General features: G+C 33.2%; 1 protein-coding gene across 3 annotated transcripts in view; it reads right to left on the bottom strand.

The window, feature by feature from the left end:
- The window catches only part of LOC123867082, a 125,145-nt gene extending 114,903 nt beyond the window's left edge, over nt 1-10,242 (bottom strand). For 2 of the 3 annotated variants that reach the window (XM_045908937.1, XM_045908939.1), the window contains exon 1: nt 9,891-10,242. The gene's annotated coding sequence lies outside the window, so the exon portion shown is untranslated. The remainder of the gene's footprint in view (nt 1-9,890) is intronic. The other variant, XM_045908938.1, reaches the window with a different exon arrangement.
- Between the last annotated feature and the right edge of the window lie 5,866 nt (nt 10,243-16,108).

The raw sequence follows: 16,108 nt of genomic DNA, 5'->3' as shown, positions 1-16,108 counted from the left end.
TCAAATAGTGTGGTTGTGAATAGCTTATTTAAGTAGATGTTATCAAAATAGAAAACCTTTTTTTTCTTATGTCTAGATGGGGTTCAGCGTTCAGACTCGGGTGCCCTTTAGGCTGAGATTTGTAGAATGTACTTTAACTTTGATCAGACGAGTTAAAACGAGGCAGGTTTTAATTTTATCTATTAACTTAATCCATCTTTAATAAAATTTAAGTGTCCTACAGAGTTCTATATTAAAATTACCTCTTAGCTTTATACCACAGGTATGTAGACCGTATGTATATGTTATATTAGGAAACAATAAATCTTAGGCTGAAATTTTTTGAAATTCTAATTTTTAAAATCCAAACCAAAATCTGTTAATTTAGCGTCGTGATTAAACACAGTGTTTTCATCAAACTACTAGCTTCCATTATAGGTACTTCTAGATAAACTTATACACCCAATGCTCTTTATTACCATGGTATAAGGGCTATATTCCAAAAATAATATCATGAAGAGTAACCCCATGAGGTTCTACACACTTGTCAGTGGAAAATCGCATCCACAATAATTTATATCCAGTCTTTCTGTGTTTGTTTCTTACGATCTGTTTCGCAGGTTAGCTGTTAAAAAAGTCAAAAGTAGGCAGACATCTTTTTATGAATAGATTTTTATTCATTTGAGTTATTCGTTCTATGTTTTGTTTCCGTCCAAATTGGCAAATGATTTTTTGCTACTTTCAATCATTGGCTGATTGAGTAGAAATTTTGCAGACTCGTGTGCTTCGTATGGCAGTAAATGATTGTATTATAATTGAGTTGTCTGTTGACGGAGCTGTAAGTACTTTTTCAAAATACACAATGACAAGAGAGTACCTACTATAATAAAAGCTTTAACTTAAAAAACTTTTTAAATATTTAATTTACTATTGTTAGTATTTTTATGATATAAAAGATAAGACAGATCTAAGAAATAATCAGACAGATCTGTATTAACTATCACAGGTTTTTTTAAATAATTGTTTATTACCAAAATACAAATAAAACTAAATGGTAGTTAATCATTGCAATGAAAAACCACGAAATTTTAGTAGAGATATTACATATTTGTTTGAATAAATTTCATATCAGCACTTAACTTTTAATATAACTATTATTTAAGTTTTTATTTATGTTTTTGATATAAGCCCGATACGACACAACGCGATTACGTGCCGACAAATGTGTATTGAACCCAAACTTCCTACAAGCCCATCGCGTGACTGGAGAAATTTACCAAAATATTACACACAGTCAACGTGAACTCTATTGTAGTAATTTAGGGGTGTTTTTTGCTTGTCCTGGCTGTTAATAAGTCGTTCTTCATAAAAGTAGAACCATGAGGCACGGTGTTCTCTTGGTTATTATGGCGCACTGATCGAGTGGTTTATTTGACTGATATATTGTCCATATTTTATGAATTTATTTTTGCTCCCAATTATTACTTACTTACTGTAGGTAAACCTTAGTAAAGACGCTTTCTGGAAGATACACATTTTGAAAATCTGAAAAGCAGCTCTGACGGTTTCTAAGTTGATTTTCTGAAGTTGAACTCTTTGATTTTTGGAGACACAAGGGGCCTATATCCATTCCCGGGATTTATCGTGCAAGTTAATTCTGACCAAAATTTCAAAAAATAGTTAAGAGGATAGGACATGAAAGAGATAACCTTAGGAAGTTAGGAGGTAACAGACATACTTTCGCATTTATAATGTTAATATGGATGTATAGATTATAATACGCACTATTTATGAAGCTTTTTTCATGATTTTGCTACGGAGATTTTAAGAGCTTAGTTTTCATTTCAAGCAAGGGTCTCAAGTCACTCGGAAATAAGTCGGCCAAACATTGTGCTGCTGCGAAATGGGGCCACTCACTAGGTACCTACCTACCTCCTACCCAGCGCGGCGCTAGGCAAATACGAGCATACAGGTGACCTGTGCAAGCGTTGACTATGTTTGCACATGAGAATATGCGGTGAAGACGGACTTTTCACTAAAAACTATTATTATAATGCCCTAACTAGACTTCATTCGCATGGATTACACAAATTTCAAACCCCTATTTTATCTCTATAAGGGTTGTATTTTCAAAAATGATTTCTTATCGGATGTCTACGAAAATCTATCTGCATGCCAAACAATAATTATAACAAGTAATCGATGGTCCTGTAATTTGACCTGTGCATTGATAGATCAGTCAGTCAGTCACGTTTTCCTTTTATTCATTTAGATAATTTAAATATCCAGCCCCGCCGGGTTCCAGTTAGTATAAAGTACCTAGTATCCTGGTCAGATCAACAGAAACTTTATCATTAGGTACTTTACTTACTTATTTTTTCTTCTATTTCTATTTAATTAAAAATATACGGAAAAAAGGTTCATGAAAGTGATAGATATTTAAAAGATTTTTAGGTTATGCATAGCACAAAAAAACAATAAAATAATTTCAGTGTTTGAATGGGCAGAAAATAAAAAGATACACGAGTCTTTGTGGTTTTTAAATTAGTTTTCAGCTGATTTTTAATAATTAAATACATATTGTGGTTAAAACAGCTTTCAGGCATCAAGCCAAAAGTTATCGATCCACTTTGCGGATGGCAATTTTTAGACTCTTTGTTGAAGGCTGGTTTTGTAATATAACGTGTTTTATAAATGGTTTATTATATTTCAACGGGCAAGGCACTATACAGTGTAAACTCTATATTACGAACTTCTACTAACGAAAAACTCCTTAAAACGTAGAAATTGCTAAGTTTCTTTTGGTTTACATTGTTACCCTTATATTGTACCTAACATTCTTTATAGCGTAGCAACCATTCTCAATAGCGAAACAATATGTCATTATTTAGACCCAAAAACATTGATTGCACTGACTTTAACACCATACTGATATAGAGTCTAGATAGATAATGGAATTTTCAGAAATGTGTTCATTTGTTTTCTGTCATTTCCTAGGACGTAATTACTTACTGTACTTCCTACCATAGTTTTATATATTTATATTTTATAGGGCACCATTTCCAAATGTGATTTTTTTTACTTTTTTTTACGATTATTTTTATTTTTTTCTATCTACGACTTATTTTTCAATTAGAGTATCTGATATTATGTTAAGTACATATATAAAGTGAAGTCCCAAAGTTTATTGTGATGATCATTATAATTTGATTCCATTTTCATAAAGAATATTAGCCATGGTAATCATGACTAATACTCCCCTTTCCCCTCCAATTAGGCATAAAACTTGTGCTAGTAGTAGGAACGACAATAGTGCAAGGGTGGGGTTTGAACCGCCGACGTTTCGGAATTCAGTCCACTCCTCAACCGTTGAACTATTATCAACAACAACAGTTAAAATAAGAACAAAGCAAAGCAAGCTTTAGTCTTAGGCTCTTAGATAGCAATATCTTTAGTACAATTTGTCTAGATCACGCCCTTTATACAGCTTCCGGGTGAAAAAAGCTCATTTGGCTACGTTACTGCATGATAAGCTCATGATTAAGGACCTCGATGGCTCGGGATACAGGATATCGCTGAATTTGTGGCTTTTTAAGCCTATTTTTCGACTTGATTAAAACATGACTAAGAGGGATTTTTCAAAAAAGGGAAAGGGACTTTCAAAAAGGTAGATATTTTTCAGTTTATGATGTGATGGCATAGTTTTGTAATAAGCTAACCTGATTTCTAGTTCCATGTTTTTTTGGGTACAATAACTCTATTTTTCTGTTGAACCTGATTTGCTAAACAATAAGATTTTTATTTATAAAATAGATTTTTTTATAGCAGCTGAAATCCCTCAACGGACAACAGGGTTGTATCTGAGTTAATCGTCAAAACAGATCAAACCCAATATCGTTTACAAATAAAGAACAAAACAGCATAATATATATTTAATAATGATAAATTTTTGCTCAACGTCTGTCACAGAACCAACATAACATAATATAATACGTTGTGATAAATTAATCGTCCTGTATACTCTACTGCCCGAGGCCTTATGTGACATAACCGCGATACATTTGCATCCCACGTGAATCCTAATGACACGGTATTAAAGTCTATTTTTGTGTGTGACGGTTGAGTGAGAAACAGTCTGTCAGTTGTCAGTCACAAGTGACAAACCATTTCGGTTCCACTTTTTCGCTTGAACGGCTATTTTGGTTTGAGGGAGAGAAATAGAAAATAGATTTGATTGTTAGAAACTTTTGCATTGCAGGGATTGCAGGATTCAAAGTCATTGAGAAGAATGTTGTAGAGATAACTTTAAGGTTTAAAATGAAAATATACTATGTAGTTCGATCACCGAAACTTTCCTACCATTGAAAATGCATTAAATATTCATTTCAAAGATCTAATGGTTCCAAAAAAATATTTTAATGATAGGTTCAACGTTTTATTAAGAATAATAAAATCGTTCGAATCGTTTTATAAAGGAAAAATGAAAGGTAGTATTTATTACTAGCTTGAAAGTAATACTTAAGTCTTAAATACCTACGCTGAAATTAATCCCTTTGTAGTGCGGAATAATAGTGTAGTATTGATGCTATTCTATACTGAAAGTAAAGTAAACCAAATAAAAGAACAAACTTAATCTTATAAGAAGAAAAGTCATTGGACTCTATCTTATATGTACTGTAGCTATTGTACTAAAGGAAAACTTAAGTGACTTGATAAATGATTGCAATAATGTAGCCAACGATAGCCAACGATAAGCATTTTAAATCTAGTGCTTTATGACAGTAACAACAAAAACTGTAACTTTTCAACGTAAAACAAATTGCCAAATTTATCACCCACAGTAGCTACCAACTACAAACGAGTAAAACAAAAATATATTCCACAAGATAAATTGATTCGAACAGAAAGTTCTTAGCACAAAGAAAATTGTAGGGAAGCAATTCAAAAAGTGAATTAGTTCGTAGCTGAGAAATTAATCTAACATGCTCGCTTCCAGTTTCTTAAAATTAAGTAGCACTTAAATTAGATCATTAATTTCAAGGCGATGTTGAATGTTTTAGTGCGTAATCGTAAGCTACGAGGAACTATAAATATCGCTGGTGCATCATAAAAAGAATACCCCATTAGCGATCGCGCTAAACATTTGTTATGTCCATCAGCAGTATTGTTTTGTTATGTCAATCAAGAAATAATTATGGTTATGGGCGTATCAAATATACCATGAGAAAAATTTGGCTACAAGTGATAAGAGACGTAGCTCTAACTTTATTCTACCAAGTTTTTTGGATAATAGTTAACACCCTCGGTCAAGCCACCTTTCAAACAAAAAAAACTAAATTAATATCGGCTCATTAGTTTAGGAGCTACGATGCCATAGACAGATACACAGATACACACGTCAAACTTATAACACCTCTCTTTTTGGGTCGGGGGTCAAAAATTAACTCAATTTGTTATTTTGATCCCAATTCTCATCGTATTGCCTATATAACGCTGGTCTTGCTATTGTACGTCAAGAAAACCGGTCGAATGCTGATAACTTCCGGAGCACAAGAAATAAGTCTAAGTCAGGGTAGTTTTGTTCTTATTTCTCTTACTTCACATGATGTTTTATTTCTTTTGGCTCGGCTTTTGCTTGCGTCGGCTTTTGTTGGTGCATCTCTTTTATTAAAACCCGCTCATAGATTTTTTACTAACGTAATACGTACACCTTTATTTAACGCTCCATTAGGTTAAGTGATTTTTGAAGCAGTATAAATATTCTGAAGAGTGTATCGTATTCATTTTTTATGACTAGGTGTATAGAAAATTGTTTTCGTGAACATGATTGAGGGTGGTGGATTTTTCGTTTATCTTTTTATTATAAAATGGTTAGCTATCCATCCCAATTATTATAACTGACATAGGTATTTTGGTAATTTTTTATTTAAATTATTTTAATTTTTAGGTTCAACGAACGTCAAATAGATGAACTTACAATAAAATATTTTCCGCTTAACAATTTAGTATTCTAGATATCTTGTTTGATGAGCACTAATTATAATCAATGCTAACTGGATCGAATTTTAAAAGAACACATTTTCATATTTACATTATTACAAAGGAGTGTTCAATCTACTCAAAAGATTCACTCTACCTTTAAAGTTTGAAATTCGAAATGAACTTTAAGTACTAATATTAGTTTAAGTAATAATATAAGTTTAAAAGACTTGAAAATTATCTAATTTGTTTAACAGATTTGCTGCTTCGATGATAAAATTTTTGTGAGCCATAAATTTTCTTAACCAATAAGTGTACACTAAATGGAATAACCAATAAATTACAAGAGTTCCGATGGAATCGACGTTCTTCGGCATCCATTCTCGGATATCTTATGATTTATAACTTCCATTGCAGCTTTCTCACTTAGTGAGGTTTCGTCTAATGATTTGTATTGGTTCATAACAAGCTGTGGCAAATCGCTTAACTACTTAAGTATATAATACAAGCTTATGGCTGCTGCTTCAGCTTAGTGAAGCTTGAGTTTTTAGTATTAAACCTGATTCTTACATCAAAGAATCTGTTGTTGAATGGGGTTTCAAAATCTGACATCATAATTGGGATCAATAACACAACCAATATCGGAACAAATTAAGTACATATCCTGTATTTCATAATATTATATATATATCATCCTCATAATATTATAATAACAAACCGACAAACAAACACTTTCCAATAATTTATAATACTAGTGACGTATATGTACATAATAATTTGTGACAAATTAGTTTTTGTAATAACATTTTACTGTAGCGTATAATATTTAAAGGGTCAAGAACCTTTAATCGGGTTTGATTGTTACGGATACTGTTTTTATGATTGAACTGATTTCAATAGTAGGCATATTAATAGTTAGTTTCACCGTTAGGTCATTGTGAGAGTTTGATTGGGTTTCTAGTTTTGATGTTGCTTGTTTCATTTTGTTTTTTTGACATGTTCTTGTGTCTATAGATTGATGAAACTGATGAGACTGCCTGTTTTGTTACAATTGCGTTTCGGGTTTATTTCCATGTTAGACTACTTTGGTCACTCATCAGATAAGTAACTAGGAACATTCTTGATGTTCCACTGATAAAAGCCCATGTTAGATTACTTTGGTCACTGATCAGATAAGTAACTAGGAACATTCTTGATGTTCCACTGATAACGGCCAGCATTCACTATTATTAATATGATATTAATCAATACTCAAGCAATTCAGTCAATTCAAAGTTATTTTTCTTCCGGTGAACTCCTTAATTATGTTAATTTTTGAGGTAAGTAAGTATCTATATATATTGGAAAAGTTGACTGACTGACTGATCTAGCAACGTACAGTTCAAACCACTGGACGGATCGAACTGAAATGTGAAATATTATCGATGTGATAATTATAATTTGTTTTTTATAACACAGTTACGTAAATCAAATGAAAACATCCATAACAGGCTCAATGGCCGTTATGTATCATGTTTTAGGCGTGTCGTTTATAAATCGTAAACTGGTTGGAAATTTACATTTTAGGAACGGGTCCTCATTGTTTTTGGAGCCAGCCTGCATTGAAAACAAACGAACCGTGGACGAATTTCACTCCATCTGCCTCACAAATCCGTATTTTGTGAGCAATTCGACAATTACTGGATCTAACGACATGACGACCTCTGTGGCAAAACTGTACATTGTTGTCTTGTAAGCCAGCGGTCGTGGATTCTCATTTGGATCCATTTGGATAAGCATATTTTCTTGATTGGCCGTGATTTTGTTAAATGATGCGGTTTTGGCAATAATGTTTTCTTAAATTCCAATGGTTTTGCTTGATGGAGGTTTAGACGTTCAGAAATTTTGTAAATTTACTGAATACATTTCTGTTATACCTACCTTATTTTGTGTATAAATCAGTAAGGAGTCTGAAAACTTCTTATTTTAAAGTTTATTTCAGGTTTAAGTGTTTCCATCTACTTATCTTACATCTAATTTATTGCCAGGTGATATACCGTGGTCACAACAATATAAAAACTTATATACGGTGTATCAATTACGTATTTAGAAAACGCAGATGATTCTATAGTTGAATGCTAGAAACATGCTACGCTAAAGATGGAAAAGATAAGATCGTATAAGCGCTATAATATTTTCCAGCAAAAAAATACGATTTACCGATTATATACGAAATTACTTATTGAGTTTATTAAGGCGTTTCAAGGAAGCTAGAAAGGGGGAAGCAAAAAGGAGGAGAATTCTTTTGACCACTGGCGGAATTGCACGGAGCTATTATACTCGTAGAAGTTTGTAAAGCCACTAGTTCTGGATGAATCCCTAGTTTCTGAAGCCATTTGGCGGAGTTGCCTGAATACTAGACAGAAATGGAGTTTTAGTTCTATTCCCAAGATACGATTGTCTGTCTTAACTTCAATATTACTTTGGACGTTACAGAAAAGTGAGAAAGACTACGTGGCTATAGCACCAATATTAACGGGGTTGTTACTTTTGTCTTATTAGACTGCAAACAGTCACGGCTCATAAAAATTCTAATCTGAATTCGTATGCATGACATGCCAAATTCACGGTAGGTATCCTTTACGCAAGGTAACTAAATTAAACTAATTTTGAATATATCATCTCCACGAGTTAATACCAACAAATAAACATAGCTTTAACGAGATCTAAAATGATCACGAATACTATCATTTTACTTAAGGTTGAAAAGGTTTTTAATAATATGTGCTATAATAGTTTTAGACAAAACGACAAGCTTAAAAGCTTTGCTATCCTATCCAAATTTTTTATGGACCAGCTCAACTTTTGGTTCTTTTAATTCAGATTATTTTAAGTAGTAGAGGCTTGAAGAGTATGACAATATAGTCAAGCTATCTAAAAGTAACATTCAACTCTACCACATGTGAGTCTGTGAACATTTTAACACAACAATATGTGGAATGGTATAATTAATGCACCCCAAAGATTCTGCGACAATTGCAACCAACGGTTCTACCGGCTTTTGTTTCGTTCGAGATAAAAACAACACTGCAGACATTGCAGTAAGTAAAACCAGTCTACGATGTGTTACTAGCTAGGTTGATACAAGCTCTCTTGCTTTTGTAACGAACTAGTCGACTCGCCCTGGCGTTGCTTATCCTAAAGACTAAAATATGTGAATGTCTTAGAAGTTTAATTTTAAATTTTATTTATTCGTAATAATTTTACATGTCTTTTACGTTTTGTACTTAGTGCATAGATCTCCTTGAAAATGTTCTAAACGATAAAGGAAATCGGGAAGGATGAAAAATTTAAAGCAAATAATATAACAAAGCAACCTAGAGGTGTATTGTTTTTAAAGAATGACCATAAAAACAAACATGAAACTGCACATAAAAATAATATAACAAATCAAGATAACTCTGATGTAATGACAGGAATGCTTAAATTTAAAAATAAAATAAAAAGTAATACATGAATATCGAAAGATTTATTAAATAAATTATTATATAGTAAACTCGTAAACTATGATTTTTTACTTTGGTATAATAACACCTATCAAAGTATTATTGTGACATCCAATAAAGAATGTACGTAATTTTGCCGCATATCGAATGTCACATTATTTTCAATTTCTGATACTGAAATCACTAGCACACAGTTTTGAATCAAAATATTTACAAAAAAGAAGCTATAACTAGGCTACAAAGGCAAAGATATCTGATAAATGAATAGTAGAAAGACCAAATAACTGGAACAGTGCTTTATAAATGAACATAGAGTATCAATAAAATTTTGGCAGTGACGAAAACACGAAAATTTGCAACACAAATCGCACTGCAGTATCTAGTGCAGAGGTTTTTGTGTGCGGGTTTAAAGAAACCCTCTGATTAGCATATTACACGGACACCCACTCTTTATGTGGTCCAACCATTATTCCATTAGAGTATCTCAACCCCGAGTGGAACGACACATTACCGATTAAAGCGCACAGTTACGACCGATTTATTGCCGTACAAAATGTTGTTTTATATCATTATTCAAGATACTGGGACGCTGGGTGAAAAGCTCCTGACGTTACCACTCTATACAACAGGTCCGTTCACTTTTTTGTAACAGATAACACTTGGGGCGGCACGAAAACACTGTGTCTATGCATATTTTAGTGATTGGCAGTGAGGTTTTTGGGTTATTTTGTTGTATTTTGCATGAGAGGGAGCGGGGAAGCGACGCGGCGTCCGGGCGTTCCCTCCGCGCGCGCGTATTCGACTGATTGTGTCCCTGTGAAGCGGCTGAACTTCTGAAGGTTTTCGTCCCGGCCGGCGCACGATGTACACTTCAATTGCGTTCCGTTTTAGCCACAAAAACATTGACTCTCAATTCAATTAATTAATTGATCAAATGTTATAAACCATTCCAATAAAGCTAGTGTCTTTATAGAGTTAACTTTATTAATATGATTCGAATTTTATGCATATATTTCAATTTTTATAAAATAAATCTCTGATATCTCTACATTAATTCTTAAGTGTAGAGGTTTCGTTTGTGTTAAGAATTTGGATAAGAATTTACGATTGAATAAAAAGTGTGTTGTGTGTAGTATAAATATTGTGTGTAGATTTTCAAATATAACAATTTTAGTGCATGAAAAGGAACGCGCAAAGGAATCGGAAATGATGTCGCCATCTCGCTCGCTCTACTTGAACCAAAGGTCCCAGAGTGGTGCGTGTTTCAACCCTGTGTACCCTTCTCAATGCAGGGTAACACTATCCAGTATAAACCGACCCCCGCTTTTGTTCGTTGTATCCGTTTTCGGAAACATAATTCGCGAGGCCGAGCGAATCGCGGAGTTCCATTCATATTTGGTTTTGTAGGTTTGTTACAATACACACCGTAGGGCTACAATTTTAGGGCCAACAAATGAGAAAGGGGAGAAAAAACGTCCGAACGTCAGGTTTATTGACATTTCGCCGGGCGATAATTAAGGCTTACGAGGGTCTATGGGAGTTATCGGCACACCGTTAAAATTTAAAGCTTGGATTTTCGTTTCAATTAGTTTGTTCCGATTGGCTCTTAAATGAGGTCGTAACAGGGTGCTCATTTTTATAGGATTTGGGCATTTAACAGGTATTTAATAGGGATCTGTCGCATAATAAGCCGGCAGTAAAAGAAACTGCTCGTCGTCACTCTTTTGTTCAGTAGCTTTTGATGTGGGTGTTTTCAATTAACTTTAAGAAAGGAATTTTCAATTGAACTAGATATTTGACCAGTTTTAAGTTTATTGAAGACTTTAGTTTTAATTATTTACATGGTTGAACATAGTTTGGCCATCCAAAGGGGCAATGCGGTTCTTAACAATCCTGCAGCTTATTTACCTATATTGACTTATAAAAAAACATGGTCTGATTTCGCATTAATGTAAATATCTGTTATTCTTCTTAACAGACTTGAGAGTCTTCTTAAGAGTCTTGGCAGACTGATAGTGGTCGTCATTTGGAACATCGTGCATCGGGCAAAGTTGCCTGTTTATTGGTACCTATTCTACAGGATATACCTATTATTTCATTTCGGAAAATGTGCACAAGAGCTCTTTGACCTCTTCCTCAGGTCTTCCGACCTCCTTCGCCTTCCTACCATCTGACTTACAATGACTTTGCAATTAGACATTGTAAGGTCTACATCTGAGGATGCTCCGTCGCGTCGGGGCGAAACGCACGTCGAGTGGTGTTGGAATTTGTGTGGTGCTGCGTACCATACAGATTTCATTGGTTTGGCGGATTATAGCAAATTAAGCTTTTGGTTCCTTGTATTGAAAAATAAAGTTAAGTTCATAAGCTCATAAATTTTACAAATTTAATTCAAGTGGTGGACCAATGAGCGACATCTTTGGCAGCTTTTGTAAGTGAAAAATAACGTAATGTCCAACCTTCCCAAAGTTTGCGATATCGCCTCCAACGTAGTTTCAGTGCTCTCTGATAGATGTCACTATCACATTTTTTTATGTATATGTCTCGCTGGTCCAGCCCTAATGGGTCGTTTGTTTGGCAGCGGATCATGAGGACCCGGATTCAAGTCCCAGGTCAGGCTAAAAAAGGTAATGGATTTCTCTCTAGGTGAGGTCCTCTATTTTCTGAATATTTGTTGTTAAATGAAAACGTTCTTTAAGTGCATACCTATCAAGTAAATTACTTTTTGTATTACAAGTGTAAATTAATTTATAACACCCTCGACAAGTGAAGGTTACAGTAACTAGAAAAGAACTGATAACTTTCAAACGGCTGAATCGATTTTCTTGGATATATCTAGAACACTCTCGATCAAGCCACCTTTCAAACAAAGAAAACTAAATTAAAAACGGTTCATTAGTTTAGGAGCTACGATGCCACAGACAGATACACAGATACACACGTCAAACTTATAACACCCCTCTGTTTTGGTCGGGGGTTAAAAATAACGGTGAAGGAAAACATCTGAGGAAACCGGCAAGCCTGAGAGTTCTCCATAGTGTTCTTAAAGGTGCGTGAAGTCTGCTAATAGACACTTGGCTAGCGTGGTGGATAGTCAACGTTTCTCATTATAAAAGGAGACCCGTGCTCAGTAGTGAGCCGTCGATGGGTTGATGATGATGGTGATAATGATTAGGTAAAATATTTTTGTAAAGGAGCATCATTTCGCTAAATATACCGAGAACTGATAAAAATGCTCTTTAAGACTTAAAAGTATTTTTACTTAAGTATAGTACCTACCCACTATACCTACAACCAATGATAAGATCTTTACATACTTCTTCTTCTTAACAAGATTTATCGTTGTAATTTAGATGAAATTTTAAATTTTACTTTACAAGTCCCAAGCAAATATTAAAATGAGATAACTGACAAGAAGTAATGTGATGTTTTTTGGTTGTAAGTCGCTACTTACGAGTAAGCGAAATGCCGGCATACATTTTATGAAAGTTACAAGCCTATGACACACCGTAAACCGCATTATGCCACACTTACGATAAAGGCTGTTGTACGCCGAAGCAACAACATGCGACTATGTGGCGTGCACCCAATTTCATGGAAACATTCATTATTAGGGTCCCGTGCTTGAAAAGGAAAAAACGGAACCCTTATAGGATCACTCTATCTGTCTGTCTGTCTGTCCATCTGGTATGTCAAGAAAACCTATTGGGTACTTCCCGTTGACCTAGAATCATGTTTGGCAGGTAGGTAAATCTTATAGCACAAGTACCTAAAGGGGAAAATCCGAAAACCGGCCGGCCGGCACTTGACCGGTTTTCAAGCACTATTTTAGGCAGAAACCACATCGTGCTGTAGAATTCGAATATATACACGCAAAAATCGTGGATCGATGGTAGGTACTTACGACTATCTATCGATGACCCCTGTGGTTTCAAATTATTAAATCTAATAAGTATACTTAACCTATATCTACACAAACGAAGTTGCAAGATACAGCAAGTAAAAAGTAAAATAAAAACAACGTAGTTATATAGTTAAATATATTTTTAATAATGTAAAAAAGTGTACAGTATTTATAAGTAGATACAATTAAGTCCTAAATTCTTAAATTAATATTTATATACAAATATTACGCTATTTTTTATAACTGACTGGTATACATTGGCCTTTTAAAATTATGTCTAACGATACTGTTCCACTGGGAGCTATGACATATTGAGCTATAATATAAATTATGTCATAAAAGCTAAAATTATATGTTTTGAATTTTGTAATACTGTTATTAATTTTCTATTATAAATCATCTAGTGTAAGCAATTTTTAGGGTTCCGTAGTCAGTAAAAATTATAGTTTCTTTCAGTCCATCTGCCCGTCTGTCTGTGTGACGGGGATTTAAAAAGTTAATTATAAGAGTTGTAAAGTTCAAAGTCAGCAGAGTTATAAACACTTGCTGTCGCTATACAGAGGTGTGTTAAATTTAAAAAAAAAATCAGAGTAACTGAACATTAGCAGCCACAGCCAAATAATATTCTGGTTTCTGGTTAAATACTACCTCGTTGTATTTTAAAATAATTGTGAGGTTTCTTAAACAGTTCAGAAAAAACTACCTTTTACAAAATAATGACCCTGACGGTCATTTTTAGCAACTAACATAACTACAGAACCCACCCTTATGTATGTTCTGCCACACACTTTTCATGTTTTGATATTTCTATATTATGGCCTTATTGGTAGAGTTGCAATTCATTTACTATCACATTCAAAGCATTGCGATGACCTTATAATGTACTCATACCTATTCTTTAAAAATATAAGTAGGTACAAAGTATATGTAGATTAAATTTACACTATTTACATTTACACCTAAGATTAAATAAAGCTTTATATTGGACGGATATAAAACAAAGGACGGAAGACAATGAGGTAGATAAAATTATAAAAAAGATAAAAATCAAAGTAGAGAAAAAGAATCGGGAAAAGTTACATCACAAAAAATATATAGCACCAAAATGGTAACTAAAATTATAAAATATTTGTGAAAATATTTCAAAGTTCTTAATTTTAACAATAGGTACATAACATTCTTAATTTTAGTTTTAAAATTAATTATATTTAAAAATAGCTCACAGTGGAATGTCACCCCAATTATTAAGGAGTATTCACACAATCGAGCAGTAAGTAATATGTTCATAGCAGGTCCATTTGCATGACAGGTGGTTAAAGTTACGTTACGGTTACCGTTAAACTTTGCAGTCAATAAAATCAAAATGGGTTACACAAGGATCTATTTTTGGACCAAAATTTTACATTTAACTATCAAGTATCATCAACCAGATATGAATACTGATTTTTACCGCCCATTTTAATTGTAATTGGCGGTCAAAAGTTTAACAATAATAGTTATCAAGCAACTTGGCCTCAGTTAAAATGCATAGTAGGGTTTTTGTGACCTGAAATGACTTAACCACGACTCTGGCACTACATATGTGAACATAGCTTTATGTATTTAAAAACACTGTCTTCAGCGAAATTTTATGAGTAGTCGTTTTATTTTCTTCGTTAATTTAATTTATTTAATGTGATGTACTGAAGATGTATTAACTTGATCAACTATCTTTATCTTTTATTGATTCAATAAAAGATAAAATAATGGAGTCTTACTTTAAAGTAAATTAGCATTATTACTTACAGAGTATGTACAAAAAGTCTTTTAGAGCTTAATCAATTATTATCTATAGAAATTCCTTTTTTAGCTGAATAATTCCGGAACGCCGAAATAATGTTTAGAGACGTTTCAAGTTTGGATAAATACAGAATACCTGTTTCATAGTACCTATATTAATAAAAAATATAACCATAGACGTCTCGCTTAAAATTAAAAGACACTTTAGCGTTTTAAAGACGCAAGTGCGTTTCCGCGTATCTCTGTAAATCCCAATATGTTATATGAATTTTTAATGATACTACTTTAAAAATATTCATTAGGTATATTTTAAAAAGTTTGGGAACCTCTGGTATTTTACATATTTATTTTTTTAAAAGATAATAAGTGTTTTTCCAAAAGTCCAAAAATCCGGATTGTTTCTTTTGTCTTTTGTTACTGGTATATACTTAGGTATATAGCTTACTGTAGTACTAAAAAATTGAGCCTTTCCATCTTACGTACTTAGGTACTAGAATATAACAGTCCTTTTAACAACATCATGAATGGTAAATGAGTTTTTATTTTATTTACATTTTGATGTACTGCAAAATATTATGTAAATGCAAATAACATAAACAAACAGCCCAAGTAACTTTTCATATAAAGAAAACTAGTGCTGTTTTTAATATTTATTTGCTTATGCATGGGTAAAACAAAATTTAACAACATTAAAATTGTGCCTCGATTTGGCGTGCAAAATCAAAATTATTCGTATTATATTATTAGTACACAAAAATATAGTATGTATATCACAAAATATTTTTGAAAATCATCGACTGACTGCACAAATGATTTACGTCAATGATGGAACTATAAATACGTATCAAAAATTGTATATTATGTAAATTGAACAATTGAAAAGAGCAACCGCCGAGTTTCTTGCTGGTTCTTCTCGGTAGGAACGGCATTCCGAACCAGTGGTAAATTATTTGACGATTCAAAAGCACTTGTAAAAGTTTAC

This window comes from Maniola jurtina, chromosome 7 (assembly GCF_905333055.1).
Source record: "Maniola jurtina chromosome 7, ilManJurt1.1, whole genome shotgun sequence".
Classification (NCBI taxonomy): Eukaryota; Metazoa; Arthropoda; class Insecta; order Lepidoptera; family Nymphalidae; genus Maniola; species Maniola jurtina.
Note: the sequence above shows the minus strand (reverse complement) of the source record. Positions and strands in the feature narration are given on the sequence as shown.